General features: G+C 47.8%; 1 long non-coding RNA gene across 1 annotated transcript; it reads right to left on the reverse strand.

Moving 5' to 3' along the window:
- Positions 1–996: 996 nt before the first annotated feature.
- Positions 997–7978, reverse strand: LOC118168696. The gene is made up of 4 exons (XR_004751734.1): positions 7829–7978; positions 6202–6397; positions 3776–3901; positions 997–2687 (listed from the first exon to the last, which is right to left on the reverse strand). It is a non-coding gene; the product is annotated as an uncharacterized LOC118168696 (long non-coding RNA).
- Positions 7979–22927: the final 14949 nt, after the last annotated feature.

Raw genomic sequence — 22927 nt, forward strand, 5'->3', positions numbered from 1 at the left:
TGGCAGAGAAAGACTTGTGCCAGACTAGTCAGGCACGAGGTGTGGGATTCAGCAGCGGGTATGGTTATCGCTGCCTGAGCTGGTTGCCCAGAATCCCTGAGAGAGAAATAAGCTTTCCGAGGGTGTAATTAATTTAATCCTAAATTATATGTTGAAAACTGATCTAATGTACTACACCCTGAAAGTGCTCATTTCTCTCCTTTGATTACACAGAGCCTAGGGCTCTGCCTCAGATGTGGAAGCTGGGTACAAGCCGCGGTAGTGCTGTGGCAAGCGCTAACCCCAGGAGGGACAGCGATGCGACGAAGACCCCTGCGTGGCAGCGTTACGCGTTGTATTTCCAGCTAGATGAAATGTTAGTGCTGTAGTATGAATGGTTTGAAAAGCTGCTCTGGTGTATTGTGTGTGATCTGGGTTCATCCTCTTGAAGATGGATCGGCCTGAACAGCAAGAAGCGGCGGCAGTGCGTGGGTTTGCTTTGCTCAGGCGGGTGGGACGAGGGCTGGGGATTGTGCCCGCTCCCTGGAAATGGCACCCCTGAGGTCACCACTTAAGGCAGGCAGCCTTGGTGGGAGGAAAACTATGGGGGATTTTAGTCTGCTTGTAACCATGGTGAGGTGATTTTTTGTGATTGGGGTTCAAATCTCTCCACCAATGCTCAGTTCAGCGAGCATGTGAAGGAGGTGCCGTGTTTACTGAGCTGGGCTGTGCTTTGCAGAAGTCTCTTCTCAACTCTATGCTCCTAGGTACAGAAGAGCACTGGGCAAGCTGCCTTTGCCATTTGGGTCCACCCTTTCTGATGGCTGGTTTTCCTCTGGTGGGACAGTAGTGGTGTTGAACCAGAGATGTGAGTGTTGGTAGGGCCACAGCCTATGGTGTGAGGGTGCTCCAGGAGGCAAGCCTCCACTGGGAACCTTTCCCTGTTGTGGGAACTGCTGGGTCCATGGCTGTGCTCTGCATGCAGCCCATGGGATGGAGATAAATGCCTTGGGGATGGGGAGACTAAGAGAAAGGTGCCTTTGGCCAAGCAGTTCTGTAGTGGCACCCTGGTCTGGATTTTGTACTTGCTGCTCTGGGTGGAGGAATGGCTTTGGGGAAGCCTTGCCTTGCTCCGGTTGCCTCGCTCTGCGTTGGACTGCAGCCTGCAGCAGCTGGGCTGCTTGCCATTGGGATGCAGCAGCTCTGGGGCCTCGGGCTGGTGCAGGGAGGGCTTGGGAAGGGCGTTCGCAGGAACATCAGCAAGCCTTGTGACTGCTTCCACAGATCTCTGATGCTTTGGGTTTTGTACTGTTTGTGCCGGTGGTTGTTTTTATTTATTTATTTATTTAATTTGTCTTCTCCATCTTTCTTTGCATAAGATGAAATAGATCCATCACAGGAAGGATTGGCTTGGAGGAATCTATTTCTTTTAATTTCAGTAGTTAATGGACGTCAAGCTTACCCAAACTGCAGCCTGGCACGTCCCAAAGGCTTGTCCATCTCCACCACTACTGAATTTATTGGTCCGTACTCCTGTCCTGTGTTCTTTCCTCCTGAAGGAGGATTAAATCTGTGTCCTGCCACAAGATAGAGTGGGAAGTCTGGGCTAGAGCTAGAAACGTCTACAGTTTCTAAACAAACATCCTCAGGGGGGTCCCAAATTTTAGTTGCTTGCTGAAATATGCCTCTGATAACAGAGCTGGCTTTCCTGCGACTTGGTACCTCGTAAGAACTCTAGAAATATACCTGTACTGGGAGAAAAAAATCATTGGACCCAATTGCTGTTCTTATGGGCCCTGTGTCCCGTTTCTCTTGAAGAAACAGTTGAGGTCAGTACTGCCAAAATTCACTTATGTTGAAAACTTTATTCCTATCTATTTAATATAATTTTTGGCCTTTCCAATGCAACTTTAGGGACAGCTCTTCTGATGTCAAAGTAACTTTACACCTCTGATCAGTATGCTGTGCTGTTAATGTTCTGCCTTTTAAAAATAAAAAATTCAAACCAAGTATCTTCGTCATGCTGTTATTAATGTAACCGAGGGGGGGGGGGGAAAGCAGTTAATTAAATGTTCTTCTTTAAGCTAATATCCTTTTGTTGCATGGCTAGTTCTCTCTCCTCCTTGCATGATCAAGGCTCTCTGGTACAAATATTCCTAGAAGATACCTTTTAAGTTTAATCAAATTCTCCTTTAAAAGTGTTTGTACAAAGATGCCACTTCCCACAATTAATCACGCAAGGCCCTAGGTGCAGTGATGCCGTACTCTGGAAGCAAACAATCCCCATGCCTGTGCTCTACCACAAGCAGGCTCTTGGTTTGACTTTCAGTGAGTGACCCAGAACCACAGGGGGATTTAGCAGCAGAAAAATAATTTGAGAGAGTTGTGATATGGACATAAGGAAGATAAACTGGTAAGGCCATTTCTTACAAACACTGCCTTTAGCCCAGGGCACAGATGGATGGCTTCTCTTCCTCCAGGAGGAACTCCTGTTTTATTTCTGTCCAGTGTTAGCAATGAGTGCTGGGATCTGCCCACGGCTCCAGATTTGCAGTTCCGAATCTGGCGTAAAGAAAAAAGAAGCATAATAAGTAACTTTGAACTGCCTTGTATCTTCAGTGCCCTCACACGTGCACTGCCTAGTGACTCCGTAATGTGAAATTCACTCTATCCTCTTCTGCCAGACTCTCAGGATCCACAGAAAATCTCTTAAAATAAGAAAACAATTTTATATAAATTAATTCATGACCCCTAACTTCTGCTGCATTTCCCAAGGTAATTCCATATTAATGCTTTAAATTTGGAAGTCTCCCCACACTAGGATGCTGCTGCTTATAGGCATTAAATAGCACAGAGCGTGATTCAAGCCTTTTTAGGTGCTTTTCTGTAGTCTGCAGTAAGAGTTGGAGCAGGTGGACAGTAAATAACTTCATAACTTTAGAGTAAACGTGGTTTTAAGTGATTACCTGCCAGTCTCTCATTAGTGTCTTGGGCTGAGCAGAAACTTGACAAGGAAGGATGTGCCTTGCTAACAGAGGAATGCATCGGCACGCTGTGAGAAGCAGCAAGATTTCAGCAATGCTTGATCAACTAGGGAGAGCATCTGGCACCTCTGAACTGCTCGTGTTTGGTGGCTGGGGAACCTTTCTGAGGCCTTTGAGGAGGGGAGTATGTTGCGCTCAGAAACCCTGCTTTTTACTTTGTGGTCAAACTAAAAATCAAAGCTGGATCAAAATGCTTATTCTCAAGGGTTTGAGACAATGTTACCAAGATGGCAGTGCCTTCAAGCCTGCACATGGTCCAGTTTTCTTTCTGTAATGCTTTTGTTTTGCTTTGATATGAAAAGAAAAAGTAATCTGCAAAATGAGGTAAAGAGCATTGATACTATTTTTGTTGCTGCTTTCACATTTGAAGGTTGCCTGGAAGGTAGTGGAGTCGTTTCTGTTTTCCTTGCAAAGGTGAATTTGTTGTTTTCATTTAGTAACTCATCCTGGTTTTTCCTTCCTCCTGGGACAGAGAGGTCACAGTGCTGTGTAGATGAAAGCTGAGTAATTGAGATGGTTTTAAATGTCTTTACACTTTGCTAAAGAGTTTAATGTTTACTTAATGCCTCGTAAACACTCAGGAGAATAAGCCTTTGTTTAAAAATTCAGAACCTAGTAAAGGCTTCAAGCGACTGCTGTTCGCTTGGGGAGACTGACAGCACTTCTGAGAGTCATTAACATGCTCGTGGAGGAGGAGCAAACTATAATTTCTGCTAATTTCTGCCAGAACTAAGCTGATGTTGTTAACTCACCTGCGAACACAGGGTAGAGAGTGGTAATGCCAGTGTGAAAGCAGACTGGAAGTACTGGGATGTGTCCTTCCTATGGATGTTAGAGAAGTCCTAATATAATGCCCAGGTAGGGCTTGGTTTTCCAGTCTGTTGGTGGAAAAACGTCATGTCGCACAGTTGTAGAGGAGCAATTACGTGTGTAAGGAAGAAAGTGTTTCCCGATAGCTGTGATGCATGGTTACCAAAAGCACTGAGAGTGCCATTTTAGGCAGCACATGCAAATGAAGTGCCGTACAAGAGATTTGGAGCATATGCTTAGTAGCAAAGGATGGCTTTTGACTTGTGTAGAATAAGCCCTATGAAAACTCAGTGCTGGAGGGAAGGAGGTTGACCTGAGGAGCTGCATGTGGTTCTGTGCCTGGCCCTGCTGGGGGAACACGGCAGAGGCTGAGGTCGAGTGTTTGAATGTCAGGCTGGAGGGGTGAGTCCTTGGGTGGGTGCTAGAAACACCTGGAGAGAGACGTCCATGTAGGCCTGCTCCTGAAGGCCTACGTTTCCTGCTGCCAGAAGGGTGTTGCCCTCGGCACTGGCAATGATGGTGTTTGTAGCAGATTTTCTAGAAGCTCCTAACCAGGGATAAACAAAGCGCAGAAGAAAATCCTCAGATAGCTGAGGATTACAGTTAACAGATAACTGTTCACTCTGCCTCTGTCCCACCTCTAGGCCCGTTCCTGAGTGAAGAGTTTGGCCTGTTTTCCAGGTTGGCTCTGGCTGCATGTCACAAGATCCATTTTTCATGATAAACTTTATAGCGGGTTGTTTTCTTAATATAGCTGGAGCTTTGGAGAATGCTGTCCAAATTTCTTTAGCCTGTGACTATTTTGTTTCTAAATGAGTTGTTTTGTTGACGGACCCCAAGGGCTGCTTGCCTGGGTGGCTCTAGCTCGGTCTGTTTTATTTTTCATATACTAATTATTCCTATGAGATTCAGTTTGTGATTTCTGTTCAGCTGTTTAGGTGTCTCAGTTGTGAAGACAAAGCAACATGTCATTTAAGTAAATTAGTATGTGAAAATTGTGTGTCCTCAAGTGCTTGATTAATGCTTGCAGAAGTCTTTGGAAGCCACATGTTTGTAGCTGGAAGCTGGGCAGTGTGAGCTGCTGTCTTAAATATTACCTGCAGCAGAAGCTTGGGAATAAATCACAAACCCTATGGGAGGAAGGGACATGGATGTGTGCTCCCATTCCCTCTTCTCCCCCCAGCAAGAAAAAGGTATTTCATGTGCTAGGCTTGATGCAAGCCCAGATTCCTCCAGCCATTCAAAGATACTGAAATAAGTATCTTAATTAATTAAATTAAAGCACCCATCTCTTGTCTGGTTGTGAAGCTGAGGTTTCAGGAGGGTGATGGCAGGAATGGAGAGGTGTTGGAGGAAAGTGGTGTGAGTTCTTTGCACGTGGAAAGGATGCACGTGGTGTATGTTACTCCATGGGAGCAGAGAGGAGCAAGGATCAGGAAGGACTTTTGTGGGAGACAGCTTCTGGCCACAGAGGGTGGACAGGTGCTGCTGCAGCCCGGGCTGCCATGGGGCCAGAAATTAGCTCTTGACAAAGGAAGTTCTGGAAATGAGGTGGCGAAGGGAATTAATCGTTAGCTGAGCTGAGTGACAGATGTGTCACATCCTTTATTGCTGTGAAACTTTGAGTTCGGAAGTCTTTCCACGCAAACTGTTCCTTGACAGTTTGTGTTCAGTACAGGATTGCCAGGTGGCACTTCCAGCATGTGTTTTGCCAGAACTGGTAAAGCTCTGAGGGGAAGAGGCTGGGAAAGGTGTTCCCAATGGCTCCTGAAAGCTATTAATCTTGTCAGATGACAGCCCAAGTAATATGTAGCCCAACGGCTTGGGAAACGCTTGAATAAATTATGAATCACAGATGATTTATTTATTTGGGGGGTTTCTCTGAAGAGAAATCTAGATGGCTGTAATTTGAGGGGGAGGCATAATCTGTGCTGGAAAGCATGAAGGACCCACACCTCTAGTGATAAATGATCAAGTGGGATGAATTCATGCGGGTTTTGAAGGCCAGCAAGGCCCATACTGATGATTTGTGTGGATTATCCCACCTTTTTCCACTCAGGCTTTAATAGCCCTAATCCATCTCAGAATCTGCCCCACAGCTGCTGCACGGGGACCCCTTCCCGACCCCCAGCTGGCTGTGCTCACAGCTTTCCTGTGGCTCCTCAGGGACTCCAGGTCTTTCTGGTGTCTCTGTCCCATGTTCCTGAGTGTCTCCAGGGAAGGGTTTTAAAACTGCAGCTGCTTTCTGATTTACTGTGGTGATTTCCATGTGTCTGACTTCAGGTGGGCCTCCACAGCTGTCAGGGGTAGCAGCAGCCCCAAACGCCCTCCCACAAAGCATGCACGTGTGTGTTCACGTGTCCCTCACGTTGTGCTGGGTGAGATGGTTCCCCTGGGTCTGGCAGTCCTGGTATTTAGCTTGAGGGCCTCATTGGGCCTTCTGAACCAATGGTGCTGTTTTCTTCAGGAGGTGGTGTCTCAGAGGACAAACCATCTATGTAGGCAATGGCAGGAGCTTGCCTTAATTGCCCCTTTCTCCCCTTTCCCACACACTTCAGCAGTTCCTGTTGGGTAAAGAATACCAATTTATTCGTAACGACTTCTGCTTGATGTGACTGTTTCCCTGGCCTTCATCATATCTCTGTGCTTCCAGAACATCAGCTCTGTCACACCTGTAATTTATTTTTTGAGCTGTAGCTCTTGGAAAGGTGCCCAGGCTTGACTTCAAGCAACAATGAATTCACAAGGTCCCCAAGCAAGTTGCTTCAATAGTAAGTTACCTTTGCTGCCTTAATTTGCTCAGCATTTTTTTTTTTTTTTTTTTTCCTCTTGGTATCTCTCATTGCATCTCCTTCTGGTAGGCTAAAGGCTTTTATCAGGCACTTCTTCCCAGCCAGGTACTTATAGGTGAGGAGCTGGCTGCAGCTTAGTCTCACTTGGGATGGATCGAGTAGCACGAGTTGTCTGCTCTTCTCATGAAAAAGCAAACTTTATAAAACTGAAATCACTCCTGTCACCCTCCACTCAGAACCGTGGTGTTTGGTATTGGTTAGCAGGTGGTGGTGAGTCTCCCTTTACCCCTGTTTCCTGGGGTAAATTGTCTGAGAGTTACGTTATTGGATATGCTCCTGCTTTATAGCTACACTGAGGATGCTTTGGAAGCCAGAGAGCCCTTTTAGCATGATCTTATTTACAAGGCATTTCTCTTAGAAAACTGATTTCCTTTCTTTGTGTCTGTCCTTGTGTGTTGGCCGCAGCTTGCAAGGGAAATAAATATATGTGTGTGGCTGCTCTGCCTGTTGGAGGAACCTGGCAAGAGCCCATCTCCCAGCATGGTGGAGGATACTGAGTGCAGACAGTGATTAAATGTTTGTCTAGCAAGCAGAGCAGTGTGTTAAGCTGCCTGGAGGAAAAGCAGGCTTGTGGGACTGGAGCTAAGCTCATTCATTTTCTGATCCCTGAACTAATCTAACTGAAAAAATGAAATACAAAATGAGAGCAATTCTGCAGTCGCTGCAACTATGGCTCTAATAGGCAAAGTCCAGAGGAGAGGCTTCAGGTGTTAAAAGTACGTCCCTAAGGCACATCGTGGCTTGCTGTCAAGGCCTGGGGGAGGGCAATGGGATCTGGAGGCAAAAGCTGTCCCTGGGGCAGGGAAGGGGGCTTCGGCTAATGGGGTGGGGGGGGGGTAGGGGGGCTCCTGTCCCCGTGTCCCTTCACAAGGATGCTGGAGGTGATGGGGAGCACGATAGACCAGGTGTGCTGGTCTCCTTCTGCAGCATTTTCCCGATGTTGCCTTTCAGTCAGAGGCACTGCTGTTGGGCTGCTGTTCCCCGCAGCGCTCCTCTGCGCCGTGCTTTCGCCGCCGTAAGGAGCGATGGGGAAATCATCCTCCGGCAGCGCACCGAGGTGGCTCATCAGTATGCCAGGCAGGTCGGCTTCAGCCTTTAACTTTTCCTCCTTCTCCTCTTCCCCCCTTTATCTCCCGTGCCCACCTGTTGCAGTTTGATCCAAAAAAAAGGGGGGGGGGGGGGATCCGGTGCTGCCTGTGAGCACGGTGCCTGGGAAAACTGAGTGCCGATCCCTGCTGCAGCTCCTGCGAGCAAATACTGAGCGCAGCGAGGGATTATCGATAAGAGCCCTGCGTAGACTTGTTGGGCAGGAAATGCCAGGCACAGAAAGGAGAGCCTCGTACAACGCTGAGGACACTCGTCAGTACGTAGTAACTGTAGAAACCGACGGAGCAAAAATAAACACGTTCTAGCAGCATTGCTAAATTGCTCATAAACCTTTACCCTGACAGCACGGCCTGTTTTGTTCCAACTCAACCCAAGTGCAATCGGTTGAAATGGGAAAAGGGCACTGGGTGCTCAGTGCCAGTCGGAGGCGGCTGACGGCTGAACCCTCGTGAAGGTGAGTTTCTAGCCGGGGATGACAGCACTCGCATCTCATCTCCTGGAGGATCACTTTGCACCTCAGTTGATGAAAGCATCTCTGGAGTCTGAAATCATTGGAAAGCTCTGGGATCTATAAAGGAGGCTAAAGGAACAATAAATGAAACTATTGAAATCGCCCCCCGTTAGCACTGACATGAAAGCACGGGCAGTGCTTCAGTTGGTTGGTTCGGAGGAATCATTATGTAGATGCTCGATTCTGACCGAGTGGGATTTATTGGAGTCAGCCTGCTGCCATCCATGAGCAACAGACAGAAATTATGTTCTGCACTGGGAGAGAAATTTGCAAACCCCGGTACAAAATGAGTAATAAGGGTAAATCAATTTGAGATGCACTGTGCTTATTCTGGGAACAGCAGAATGTGCAGCACAGCATTTAGCTCAATTGGTAGTGTTAGATAAAATGCTACATTTCATACGCAGACATTTACTGGTATTTCCTTTATTTTTAGAAATACACTTGGCTTTTATAATCACACTTCATTTTGGTGCTGCAACAGGATTATTGGGAAGAGGACCGGCGGCATGGATGCTGGGTTTCTTCTTGAGCGCTGTCCCCATGTTTCTTCAGGTCTTGGCAGTAATTAGGGCCTGAAGTCCCTGTGATTTATAGCAATCTGAGGGTGAGGCACGCTGCCCATGTCCCCCACCACGTCCCCATGCTGTGCCATGGGCTGTGTCCCCAGCCTTTGAGCAGCGCCTTCAGGAGCGTGTCCCCTCGCAGGGCACATCCCCAGGTCACTGTGCTCCGCAGAGGATGAATAAAAATGATTGTGGCTTTTTTTTTTCTCCCCCCCCCTAACAGAGAACTGTAATTAAATGTCCTTTTCCTTAATGGCTCCTATGGTAATTTGAGACAACTTATTAGAGGCTCAATTACTGCTGGTACTGTACAGTGCTGCCTAAGCGTGCCCAGCACCCCGAGCAAGGTCAGGGGCTGCGGTGGGAGATGCTGCCCTGATGTACATCAGGATGTGGCTCCTGCCTTAATGACCTTGTTCTCAGCACGGGGTTGGTGTCTGCGAGCCCCTGAAGGAGGCCTTTTTTTAGAAATCTTCCCTGAAAAATAGGAACAAGAAGAATACCGTATTTCTCTGTGATTGCTTTTAAAGAGAAATGGTAAGTCACTGGAAATGTTACACAGACCTTTGTCAGTCCATGCTCGGGCATGTTGATGTGATGGACCAGAGGGGAACCAGCTGTATTCAGTAAAACAGTGTTGCTCAGTAGGAAATTTCCTACATGAAAATCTACCTGAGTAAGGGCAACACAGAGATGAAGTGTCAACATGAAGCTTCAGCTGTGGAAAGGAAAATATATTGCAGCTGTGAGGAGAAAATGCAAAGAAATTCATCTTGCTTTACATGTATGCTCTGGTAGGACTTCTACCATTCAGTCAGGCTTCCTCTCATTAAAAAAAAATATGAAGTTGATTAAAAATCAAACTGTCCCATATGTATGAGTTCAAGGGACTGGGCTGTTTTTTTAAATGTTTACTTCATGCACTTACACTAATTGAAATGCTAGTTATATTGAATGAGTCTTTAAAAAAGCCCTGGCCTCACTATATCCTAGCAAATGTCACGGGAAAAGGACATTTAATTATAGCCTGCTTCAGGAAAGAAAAAAAAAATCAAGATTAAATTAATACTAATGTCTGTTTGAAAAATATAATAAATGTTAGACTAGGTGAGGAAGCATGAACAATCACCCGAAGCTTTGCAGGATACTGCTGCTTGCAAATTCATGGAAAATTAAAACCCATTAGCATCTCAAGTGCTCTGTTGGCGGACCAGTTTTAGCAGAAGCCGTGGCAATTCCCGGGGGCCACGAAGGAGGCAGAAGGTAGGTTCCTATCCCACCGTGGGAGCTGGGGCCTCGTGCAGCCGCCGTGCGAGCGGATGCTGGGCTGGGAGCCAGCAGCATCCCTGTGGGTCTCCAGGAGTCGTGGGAAGGGGGACGCGGGGGTCTCACAGCCTGGCGAGGGGTGAGGCAGCAGGATGCACGTGGCTCCTGGCCGCCTGTGAGGTATGGGGCACAAATCCCATCACTACCTGGATGGATGTAACGCTTGGATGTAGCAAATTGATAAATATTCTTGCCAGCTGAGGAAAGGCATCTTCTGCTTGTCTCTGGCCGCAAGCACTGGTTATTCCCAGAAGTGCTCTGTCTGGAGTGCTCTGGGACTCCACGTTTCAGCCCTGGTGTCTCACAGGGTCATTTGGAAGGAAGGACCTGCGCAGCACTGCAAAAGCAAAGCACCAAGACCTGCTTGTGCTCAGAGCTGGCCTTGCTCCTGTGTGTCCCAAGCATCTCTGCACCCACCCCAGGCCCCCTCGCCGCTGTTACTCTGCAGTGAGCTCAGCCCCAGCAGGTTTGGGTCTGCATTGTGGATGAGCAGAACTGCCACCTCCCCTTGCTCTGAGGGAACTTGAAAGGTTTTCTGTTTCTTTTACAGGAGAGCTTTCCTCTGGCAACCCTTTGTAGGCATGAGGAGCATGGAACTGCCTCCCTCCACATAGAAAAACACCTCATTACACGCTTGTATGCTGCCCTGGGACTGCGGGCATCGCTTCCCATGAGGTGGATGAGCAGGAGATCCCAGGCAGAGCCAAACCGCCTCAGACTCTAAGGAATTCCTTCACTATCCTTCCCCCCAAAAACAAACAAACAAAAAACAACAACAACAACAAAAAAAACACCCACAAAACAACCAACCAAAAACCAAAATCACTTAAACTTGTAACAATCAAGCTGTGGTTTGTTAGCGGCTGTTTCCTTAGTTGTTATGCCGTGACTGACAGACTTTTAAACAGGAGACCACATGGTTACTGGTTTGTAATCTTTATTAATGTTATTTTTGGATTCTAAGACCGATGATCTGAAATCAATATCTGTTTTCCCAGCATGAAAAGTCCTGCGCCAGCCTTGGACTGTGAATCTGGCTTCCTCCAGTATGTTCAGAAACATTTGTTCAGAATTTAAAAAAAAAAAAATAAAAATAAATCTGCCTTTCTCATTTTACTTTAGAGGTATTGCTTTCTCTATTACCTTCACTTACTATTGGGAATCATGCTTTTGTTTTGCTTTTCTTCCCTTCTTTAGTTCTATTTCTCTCTCTTTTTTTTTTTTTTCCTTGCAAGTTCCTGTCCTATGATGGAAGTTTTTGTTCAGTAAGGTAAGATGAATCCCACCCTGGCTCTGCATGCTGATGGCCAACCAGCTGATGCTGCAGCAATCTGCTTCGTAAAGACTCACTTTTTAGCCAATGCGGAAAAACACCCACCTGTAGGATGTGATTCATTAAAATATCTCCTCCTAAGTGAGACCTAAGCTAGATGTCTAACCCAGCCCAGATGCACGGCACGCAGGAGGTGTCGGCTCCTCTCCCTTACCCTCCGAGAGCCCCCGGATGGGTGCTGCGGATGCAGGGTCTGCACTGGAGATGTGAAAGTTTGGGGAGATGAACCCAAGCTGAGCTGAGCTCAGTGTGTTTCCAGCCCTGAAATAGCAAGCCAGTACTTGAAACAAACTCTTCAACGTTCTGTTTTCCTCTGACCTCTAGCTTGCTGATATCTACAACAGAAATCATTTTCCTACTGCGATATCTGAGTCACTTGTTCAGCAATGGCCACAATTACATTTCCTTTTCAACCCCGTTATTGAAACTTCAGATAATCCACCCTCACATGACTGCTCCATTTATAAGATGTCTTCACATTTATGCCGATGTTTCCCTCACTGGTTGCTGTAGCTTTCCAAGAAATCCCCACCAGCCATTCCCCTCAGCTGCTGTGGCCTGTCTTTGCACTGGGCCGCTGAAGGCAGGCTTCTAAAGGTACTTTCTGGTGGTTTCTGTGGCTCCTCACAATGTTTTTGGTCATCAACTGGTCCCCAAAGTGCTTGAGCTGCTAACGGGTTTTAATTTTCTATTAATCTTTTATTGGGTCTTGCAGTTCTGGCTTTGGCTGTCTGTTCCGCTGGGATTTGCCGACTCGTCCCACCGTGCCACAGCGTGGTTGTGTGTGCAGGGCTTGCTGTCGTTGTCTGCAGCAGCAGTGAATTCTTGCTGCTCTTCTCAGGCTGACATCAAATCATGCCCTCTTAGCAGACGCTTTTCCAGCTTTGTGTCTCTGACAGCCCTTGCAATCTAGCCTTAAACTAGGCATTTTGCTAGGCTGTGGGTTTGATATAAATCTGCTATTTCAGACCTTGGCAGCTTCTGTCTTTATATGAAAGTGATATCCCTCTATTTATTTATTTATTTATTTTTGGTAAGACTGCAGTGTTCTATTTCTTTTACAGAGTAGTCTAATAACCTGCTTGTTCTTCCCACTTAGCTGTAGACTATTGAGCAAAACTAATCTTTTGGACTGTGAAAAATTTTATTTATTTTAAAGCCACGCTTTGCTTGTCTTCATTTGGAGTACGTCTTCATAAAAATAAAATCTTGCATGAGCCTTTTTTGATGGTGTTTCTGGTGCTAGGCACCTCATTGTCTCCCATTTCCAAATTCTCCAGGCAAGAGACAAGAGTTATAATCCTTTATTTAATTTTGTATCTTGTTTCTCCTTCACCTTTTCTGTTTTATCCACTTGGTTCCTTGGGTTCTTAAAGCCTTGCATGTTGGTGGCTAACTTTCCTGCAATAAAGGGAAAAGTTTTTTTTTTCTTTTTTTTTCTTTTTTTGTTTTGTTTTGTTTTGTTTTGTTTTGTTTTTGGAAAAGCAGTAATTTCACTAAGTTCTGTTGCCTTGGTCTTGTCTGCATCCAGCATGCACTGGAGATGTAAATCCTGCCTGCAAAACTGGTGTGGTTTTCCTCCAGTCCCAAAATGCATCGTGTGCTGGGAAGGGAGACTGGGCTGGGGCATCCAGAGACGTTTGGGTGCTTTAGAGCACCAGGAGGTTTCGCTTGACTCAAGGACTCGAGACCTGATCCTGCCTTTCCAGACCTACAGGTACACTGTTTTTTGTTTGCTTGTTTGTTTGTTTGTTTTCCATTGCCCCCCTTTTTTTTGCAAACCTATTCTTAGGTGGCCTACCGAAAACAACACACCTTGCAATGCTGTTCCATGGTTTGCTTCCTAGATGATTTCTGTGAGCTGCCCTGATGGGAATACAATGATTCAAGCCTGCAGCTGTATCCTCTGGTATACAAAATCCTGAAATGACAAATTAAGCTTTCAAAAATGGGCACAGCGTAATTCCAAACACACTGCAGAGTGTTTTGTGTACATGCTGTTCCGCTGCCTGATCACCCATCATGGCTTATGAGTCTTTCTTCCCCTCCCCTATTATGTGCAGTGAAAAAATGGATTATTCCGAGCATTTGAACAGATATTTCCAGCCCTCCTAATCCACGGGCAGGAGATTCTGTAATATTTACTGGCCTGTCAATAAGGATGCCTGGAGAGAAAAAAGGAAGTCTGAAATATAGACATGGGAAACAAACGTATGTATAAATATAAATATAAATATAAATATTTAAATATATATATATTGTATGTGTTATATATATACACACATATCAGAGAAGGGAAATGTATTGCCACATGACAATATTCTGCAAAAACTAGCAAAGAGGAAACAAAGTGGTGTGTCCACTGCCTAGAAGCCAGCTGCTACATCAAAAGCAAGAAGACCACTATCTTCTAAAACCTCCCCAAAGCTGCAAATCAACATCTTCTGAGCTGAGCCAATACAAAGGGGCACCTCTGCACTCAATTTCTAAATTAATTTGTATTAAAAAGAAAAAAAAAAAGAAAAAAAAAAGAAAAAAAAGAAAGAAGCATACATGCGAAAAACTTGACAACTCTCCAGCCACCTCTGGTTTGTTTCAATGGCAATCCTAATTTTTCTGTAGAATTCCCTGGTGTCACACTGTTTTCCTGATGCATTTTCCTTGGTCTGGAAACATTTGCATCTCCTTTCTCCCCTGCTCCTTGAACTTGGAGGAAGCCCTTCTTGGAGGTTGTCTTTCCCCCGTCCATGACTAATTGTTTCACATCCTGGAAAATGGAAGGGGAGGCGGCAGGTAAGGCAAAAGCAATAATTTGTTGCTGTATGACCAAGATGAGGCTGCAGATGCATGAAGCTGTGAAGCATTCCCTCACATTTACCAGCAACAGATCTGGATTTGTTGGTGGCTGTGTGTTGGCGGGATGCCTGCTCTTGTGCTGTGTTAGCAGCCTGGGTAAGGTGAGGAGTTTCCAGGGGCTGTGGTGAACCAGTAAAGTGGATTATCTGGAGAAGGCTGTTCTCCGCTGCTGCGGGCATCTGCTTGTGGTGGCCAGCACTCACCTCACGCACACAGCCCTTTTGGACTAGTGGGGAAAAATCTTTGACAGGAAATAGAGGTGTGGAGATTTGGGACCGACCTCGGAGGGGGCGCTGATGCTCTTTCCCTGAGCAAAGCACAGCTCCCAGGTCAGTGCTGGGCGTGGAACAGGGAGCAAGGCAGAAGGAAGGGCATGTCTCCTGCCCCTGCCACCCTCCTGGCCCTGCAGTCCCTGGTGCAGCTCTCCCTGCCATGCTTCTGAGCTGGGTTTGTGCACCAGGTGCCAGGGCGATGGTGATTGCTGAACTTCCTTCACTTGGTGGTGGTGAGCAATTGAGCAAACAGAGTGTTTCAGAATGGGGAAACAGAAAATGAGGACGTATCGTGCAAGGGGTGGTTAGGTGTCATTCTGTGTACCCAGCTTCGATTGCATGGTGTTGTAAGAGCATCTCAGGCTGCAGCGAGCACAAAGCTCCGGGTCTAGGCTTGTAAATTGAACTATTCCATGGAATTTGAACATCCGAAGTTCAAATTTCCCCCAGGGCAAATGATCTTCCAGTGATATCACAACAATTAGTCAGAGGGAGGAGGGGGGCAGCCATTAGAGCAGTGGCATCTCCCCCATCCCTGGCTAGTTGCACTGCGAACAGGGCGACCATGGGGTGGTGTACAGCACAACCCCAGCCAGAATGCTGACAGCTGTGACTTGAGGCGCTGCCAGATGTGCCAGTTACTATTATCAATGAGAAACTTAATGACCTGGACCTGGTGCTTGCTTCACAGGTCCCCAGCACACCCGTGTTGGCAGAAGGCAGCAAGGTTTCTGCTTTACCAGCTCCTGGACAACTTGGCAATCTGCAGGTCAGTCTCCTGCCAAACTGTGATCTACAGCTTATCACAGTGTATGCGGTACTGAGTGCTACTGCCTGGATCTGGCCTTTAAAGGCAATGTGAAATGAGTATTTTAAAGGAACTCCCATTGTTCAGCCAGCTAGCTCCTTCAGGTACAGAGAGTGGGTGTGCAATGTGAAGGAGCGCTGGGACTGGGTGTCTGGGCTGTCATCACAGAGACCACTCTGTGCAAATAAGTGACAGCTCTGCATCTGCTCAGGTTGAGGGCAGCATCATCAAGCACTCCTCGCTCATCTGGGTTCCTCATATATTGCCGGCAGTGTAAGAGAAAGCAGACAGTAGGTAGAAAAGGAAAATCCGATTCTTATTATCCATGAGCTCAAAATGCATAATAGAGATACTGATCCACCCCGCCTTCCGTAACTGTACACAATTTTAGCTAAACCATTGTTTATTTCTGTGTCTGTGGAGTATCGGTAACTCCTGGAGTGCTCTTTCCCTCTGTGTACATAATGTAAGTTGCAAGTGATTTTATGAGAGGCAGCCTGTTAGTGAAATGCTAAACCAGCGCTCCAGCTGACTACGTTTCATTTGGGTGTCTTTTGCTTCTCCGTTCTGGACCAGCAGCCAACTGTGACTCAGGTTCCAGATAAGACGCTAAACAGAAGCAGCTATTGTAAGCAGCCTCCCCTCTGCCTGCTCTGCACTCTCACGGTAGCTTTAGGAGCAGATGGCCCAAAGAAATGCATTTAATAACCACGAGATTAGGGTGCGGTGCTCCAAGGAACTCTGCTCTTTGGCCAGGCTGCAGTCCCTGTCTGCCATTGCTGTCCAAAGCCCTGGAAGTTACTGTGTCTTTAACCTGAACGTCTGTGCTGCTGGGTTGGGTGCCACCCTGTATAACTCTCAGGTAGGGATCAACCCAAGCAGCCAAATTCATAGCCCTGACTACAGGAGATCATTACAGGTCCTTGGTTTTGAGGCAGCCAGGCTGTGAACTTCTGAAGGGAAACTTCAGTTCTGCCCTATCTAACGAGGCAATTCAGGCAACACTTAGTTTTTTTCATCCTGATGATGGTATACGATTGTTTTCTTTTATAGAAGCTTTATGTCCTCCTTTATACAGAGGTGGTAAGCAGAAATCAAAAAAAAATACACATAGCAAAATGTGGCAGAGCTGTTCTCTGCTGGGATTTGGGTTGTGATGTGAATTGGTGAGGCAAGGAGGTGCCAAGAAGAGCAGGAGTAAAGGGCTCTTGTAATGGCAGAGATGAAGTTCAGGAGGCCACGGAGAGCATGGTGGTGGGAGAGAGCTGGGAAGTGTCCTGGGCAGGAGGAGGCTGCACAGGAGGGCTGTGACACTACTCAGGGGGCACCACCTGGTATTGAAAAAATGAAGGGCCAAAGACGAGGCAGGTAAAGTTACCTGAGGACAGAAAAACAGCCACCCTGCTCCCCTATTTTTGATGAAGGGGAACAATGTGTGTGCTGAAGCCCTGCAGTTTGGAAGGCAGCATGTTATGTTTAAGACCAGAGGTAACTTCATTAGAGTTGTTATATTTAGTCGGTCCTGTACAGACTCATATTTCTATGGAATACCACATAGAAACTGTTACTATGTACAACACAGTAGAAAATGTGCTTTCTATCCCACAGAGCTCACAATTTGCCTCTGCAAATTAACTTTGCTGACAAAGGTTAAATGGCAAAAGGTAGAATATTTGAATCCGTGAATTATCAAATACATGGATGGTGAACTCAGGGGAGAACGTCTGGCTGGGAGATCACATCTCCTGTGTTTACATGATCATACTTCTGAGGTGGTGGAGGCTCGCACGGGCACCAAGGAGCAGAGCTGGTCTGGGGCTGTGCAGAGGACATCAGTTTTATGTAGAAGAGGGGGGAGTGGACAGATGGCCACTCGAGATCCTCAGCCTCAGCCATCCCAGTGACTCAAAGCCCCCAATGCCATCCAGAGCCTTGTTCAGCTGGGTGGAGGTGTATGCTGCCCTGCTGCTCCTCCTGCTCCCTCCTCCTGCCTGGGGATACACCTGGTGCATTGAAGCCATCCTGTAGAGCTCCAGGAGCTTTCCTTAAACCCCCGAAATGCCAAGGAGGCAGCAATAGGCTGGCCCAGGGCATGCAGGAGGGCTGCAGAGTTGATTGTGAGAAAGTGTGCCTTTACAAGTGGCACCGAAACTCGCCTCTGCTCCCTGGGGAGGGCCTGCAGCTGCTGCTTCCCCTCAGAGCCATGTGCGCCCTCCGGGGGCCTCCACCCAGCCCCCAGCCCTCAGTCCCCAAAGGGGGACCCTGGAGGAACCCAAGGGATGATCATGGGGCTGGGGCAGAGCCAGCCTGCACTGACCTGTGCTTGCTGTTGACCAGTGTGTTAGCCAGGAGTGATTATTTTGGAGCGTGCTGTGAGGCAGCAGCTGTCCATCCACATGGATGCGAAACGTGTGCTCTGGGGCAGAGAGCAGAGCCTGGAGGGCAGAGCAACCAGCCTGGCCTGGAGAAGTGCCAGACAGCTGCAAGCTGCAGCAGCGCTGCCGCCTTCTCACCGGAGGAAGGCCGGCCAGGTTCCTCTGCCTTTTGTCACGTTGGGAAGAGCAGCCACCAGGCAGACCGTGCGTCTCCCCACCGCATCGCCGTCAGCACTGATGGGCTTGTGGGGGTAGATTTGCGACCTGGGGAATGATTTCTGGGGAAAGGAGACAGTGCTTTAGCTGGGCAAAGATTGCCTCTGTCTGAGGCAGGAGCACACCAAAAGAGGCCTTGCTGCAGTTTCAGCAGCACTTTGCTGCTTGGTCCAGGCAGTCTCAGAGGGTGGATGGGGAGGAGCTGTTCAGGGTGTCAAGTGATGGCAATGAGATAAGAAATACTGCAGGGAAATGATTAACCTCAGCTGTAAATACTCTGTTAAATCACCATAAACTGGATGCAGTCATAGCTTAAGATGCTGGAAACAAATAGTCATTTGTTCAAATGCTGAGCAGGACTCCCAAACCACAATTAACATAGAAATGCTCTACCTCGAAGAGCCAGGGCTGCATCCTATTGCTCTTCTGTTCCGAGCGATATCATAGCACTGGAATGTGCTTCACCAACTTTTTAGCCTCTGACCGTAATAAAGCACAGTCATTTTCCGCATGTTTTTGAAAGAAGTGGCTGCATTGTCAGCAGCAGGGTCTGAACCTTGGGGAGGGAAATTCCTGTGGGGATAGCCTGACTGTGAGCAAGAGAGGTTCAGGACTTGTTGCTGGAAGGAAGGGATTTGGAGAACAGGCTGCACCTTGTGTTTAATCTGGGCCCTCCTGTTGTACGGGAATGTGAATCCTAATGACAGGTGAGGCAGAGGAGGAAAGCGGGGTTAGGGAAGGCTCGAGGGCTTTAGCTTGTGTGGATGGAGCTGTGTGCCCTGTGCCAGAGCAGCAGCACATTAAGCTGTCACTGGTGATATGCGTATCGAGCAGTGGGAGATGCCAGAGATTTCTTAGCCAGTAACCTCAAGTCTGGATGACTGATTTCTTCCCCTCTCTCAAAAATCTCTTTTTTCAAGGCTCCATTAAAATCAGTCAGGTTTTAGTCAGTGGTGCCTGGAACATGCTACAGACCGGCAACGCTCCACCTGCTTTACCTTAATGCTTGGAGTTTTCCATTTCCCTGCTGTGGCTGCGTGGTCACCTACCTGGTAATTAGGACGCGCATCTTCAAACAAAAAGCCTTTCTTTCCTTCTGTATATTTATCTGCTCCACAAATAGATTTGCATAGCATTAGAGTGGGATGACCACTTGGCGTATTTTCTGTTGAGAAGCAACTTTTCTGAGAGGAAACTGGTTCAATTTATTTCCAGCAACGATCTGAATGCACCCAGATTTGAGTAGGTCTTGATTTATGTGTGCCTGCACTTGGTTAGCTGGCAGCCCAGGGCTTTACGTGGAGAAAAGCCTCATCCTGAAAATGATTGTTTTAATTTCATTCTCACACTAAAGGTAGAGGATATTAGAAACCGAAGTCTTAATGGATCACGATAAAATATGGAATAACAACTACCCATTACATTTGTTATTGTCTCTTTCTTCTGTAAATCAATATAATTGAATTTCTCCTAACTTCTCCAGTATTGCATGTAGCCGTGTGCAATCACAGGGGACATTGCACAAAGATGAATAAGCACAACACCATTTTAAATGAGAAAAGCACGCAGTAGCCTTTATGTGAGATTTGTTTTGCAGCACGCTCACGTCCTCTTGAGCCGTTCTGGCTCTGTCCTAGGGGGAGGACTCCTTTCCCTGCAGCAGCTGGGGCTTTCTGCATTATTTAGAGGTAAAACACGAACTTCTATCTGCCGGGATTGTCTGAGCCTCAATAGTTGACGAGACCTTCTACTGAGGGTGTCAGTGAATTGGCTCCCAACTTGTTTGTGCTTGTTTCTGCTTCACTTTCTCCAGCTGTGTCAGGCTTCTCACCTGACTATTCATTTGTTTTCCTTTACCCAGGATTATTGTTTTCCTTTCCCCTTGGGACCTTTCAAAGATCGGTCAGAACCGATTGGATCTGCTAGCCCATTTTACAGAGAGGGAAACTGAGGCACAGAGAGAGAAGGGGAGAAGTGAGGCAAAGGTGGTGCTTAAAATAGAGACATTGTTTCCCAAGGTCTTTGCTCTCACCTCTGGGTTGCTGACTGCTCAGAAGCCTTTTACCAATGTTTGTGCTGGTCTGGAGGGCAAAGAGCTGCAGCATGTCTCTTCCAGGATGCTGAAAGCCCCTGGTACAGGACAGGGCTGCCCCTTTTATCCAGGGAACAAGCCAGGTTTCGTGCTCTGCTACACACAGTTACAACTGCACAAAAGCTCCTGAGGGACCCCATGAAAAAGCAAATGAATGAATCGTGCATGCTGGAAATTCCCCAAACAGGGTCTAAAGCTATAAGCCGAAGTGCTATCATTTAGCTCTCCTGAGCATCTTCACAGAAAAACTGCTGGTCTTCTGCTGCTCCTGCCTGCAAAGGCTGCTAATGCAGAGCTCGCTTCTCCTCCGGTGAACCCTTTGCAATGATTTCTTCCTACCAGGACAGCACACCTCCCCCTCAAACAGCAGCAGCCAGGGGCTGAGCTAGCTTCTGAGCCTAAGCTAGTCTTAACTGACACGCAGGACAAATCTCCTCAGATTCAGAGTGCCAGTCCTCCCTCCAGCATTATAAACCACTCAGATCATCTCTGACGTTGTAGCTTGTAGCTGAGGCTCATCTTTAATCACGGCAGTGATGAAGAGAGGACCTCTGAACTGGGCGAGCACTGCTCGGCTGGGCAGGATGGTGCCCTGGCTGCTCCTGTGGCCCACGGCTGCTCTGCCATGGGACAAGCAGCTGCCCCTTGGGGGATGCACCATTAAAAGCAGCTCTGCAGAGCACCAGCTGAGGATCCTGAGGTTGGTCAGGCTGTAATTACTCTGGTTCTTGTGGGGTTAACCATGCTTCTGGGACACGTCCCCCAGCAAACCTCCTGCATGAGTGACCCGTGATGCTGGCGCCTCCAGACGCCGCTCTGCATCGAAATGGGCACATCTGCCAGCTGGAAGCGATTACACGCAGCGCCCCGGGGAGAGGGGCTTCAGAAGGGCTTTGCTTACTGGATGCAAGGGCATGGGCTGCAGTTTGCTCTCCTGACTCACTGTGAAGCCAGCCAGTGTATTTATCAATCGTTAACCTCCTCCCCCACCACCAAGAAACCCCCTAAAAATCCCAAACCACCATAAAAATGTGTTGGCAGAATCCAAGTGAGACATGCAGGGAGATGTGGAAAACAAGATCTTGTTTTCAAAATAGATTAATGATGGGTTTGGTGCCGGGGAGTCTGCTCCTCCCACCCCCCCCTTAGCAAAGCATTACGGGCAGGTCTGCAGTCCGGCACTATAACTTCCTAAAAAATAAATAAAAGACTAGCTAATAATAACAGCGCCGCTACTATTACTACTAATAGCCCACTTCTGGCTGGCAGCGTCTGTGCTTTTATGAGTCTGCTCTGAATGAGAGGAGACAGAGAATGTGGAGGTCACAAGCCCAATTATGTGGGCTCCACCCTGGCAGGGGCAGCAGCATTTGCTGATGGGAACTAATGGAGAGGTTAAACTGATGCCCCGCCAGGTCCTAACGCGGGCCGTGCTGCTCGGAGCGTGAGCTAATTTGACAAACCAGAGACTTTTCCCTTGCATCTTGCTCGAGGCCAGGCTCTGGCCTCGCCTCGGTGCTGGCAGAGCTGTGCTAGCTGGAGGTGTGATGAGAAGCAATAGGTGCTTGACAGATTTGTGTTGGACAAAAAAAAAAAAAAAAAAAACAACAACAACAACAAAAAAACTTGGATGTGTACCCCAAGCAGTTTTTTCCCTACTAGGGCTTGTTTGGGGCAAGGGGAGCAGAGAAGAGATTAGGAACATTTAGCTGGCAGCATTTCAGTCTGGCAGATAAACGGTGTCTGCACCCAGGCTGCTTTCCCGGGATCTACACCTAGTTGTTCTGGTAAAACCCCCCCAGCGCAGCGCCTGCAAAACGTTCCAGGCTGCCCCGGCCGCGTTTTGCTCTGCAGCACGCTCTGCCTGGGAGCAGCACAAGCTCTGCTCGTGTGGATTGACGCTGCATCGTGGAGCAAAGGGCTGCATTTCCTGGGCAGGCAGGGCAGAGCAGGGCAGAGCAGGGCTCCGGGACCGCAAGCAGTCACATGCTGCTACTGCAGGGCTGGAGGAGAATCGGTAACGCTTGCTGCAGGATTCCCACACCCTTGCAGCACAGACCGGCACTGCACCCCAGGGGCCTCTGATTCAGCTCTTTCTCCCCTTGGTCTAGCTTGCCAGCAGTACGTTTCTATCAGGTATTATGGACTATAAAGTGATTTTCCTAAAAGCTGCTATTGGGAACAATTTGCCCCTACCCAGTGCTATTATTTAATGAAATCAATACACAACGTTGTTATGTTGTTTGTAAGCTATAAGCTTTCAAGCTAGGAATTGTGTCAACACTATTCAAAGCCTTTTGAATTCGCCATCCCTGCCAACTTATATGTTGATTGTGGTGTTTTGCCCAAATAGTATCAGCTTGCTAAATCAAGGGAAGAAGCTTAGGTATGTTAACAAGAAGGATGAGAGTCCGCCTTCAGCATTTACCTGCGTGTCAACAGTGTTGTGGCTGTGTACACTTTGTTTTTCGCTGCCTCAGTTTGCTTGCATGCACGTGTAGCTGTAGCACAGCCTCCTCTCAGGCACTGTCAGACTGCACCACGCACTGCTTGCCACAACAAAAAGCAAGGCACCAGCCCACAGAGGCACTGGCAATTGCACTCGGGCTGTGCCAAGCATCCCTGCGTGCTCTGCTGTGCCCAAGCACGGCACCCCGTGCTGGGGCAGTGTCAGGGTGCCCTCGCCCCTCGCCCCCACCTGTGCCACTGCAGCGAGGCATGCGAGAGGGCTAGGGCACGGCCGCTGCCAAGCCAGGCGTGCAGCTTCCCCTTTCTGAGGT

Source organism: Oxyura jamaicensis, chromosome 5 (genome assembly GCF_011077185.1).
Source record: "Oxyura jamaicensis isolate SHBP4307 breed ruddy duck chromosome 5, BPBGC_Ojam_1.0, whole genome shotgun sequence".
Lineage (NCBI taxonomy): Eukaryota > Metazoa > Chordata > Aves > Anseriformes > Anatidae > Oxyura > Oxyura jamaicensis.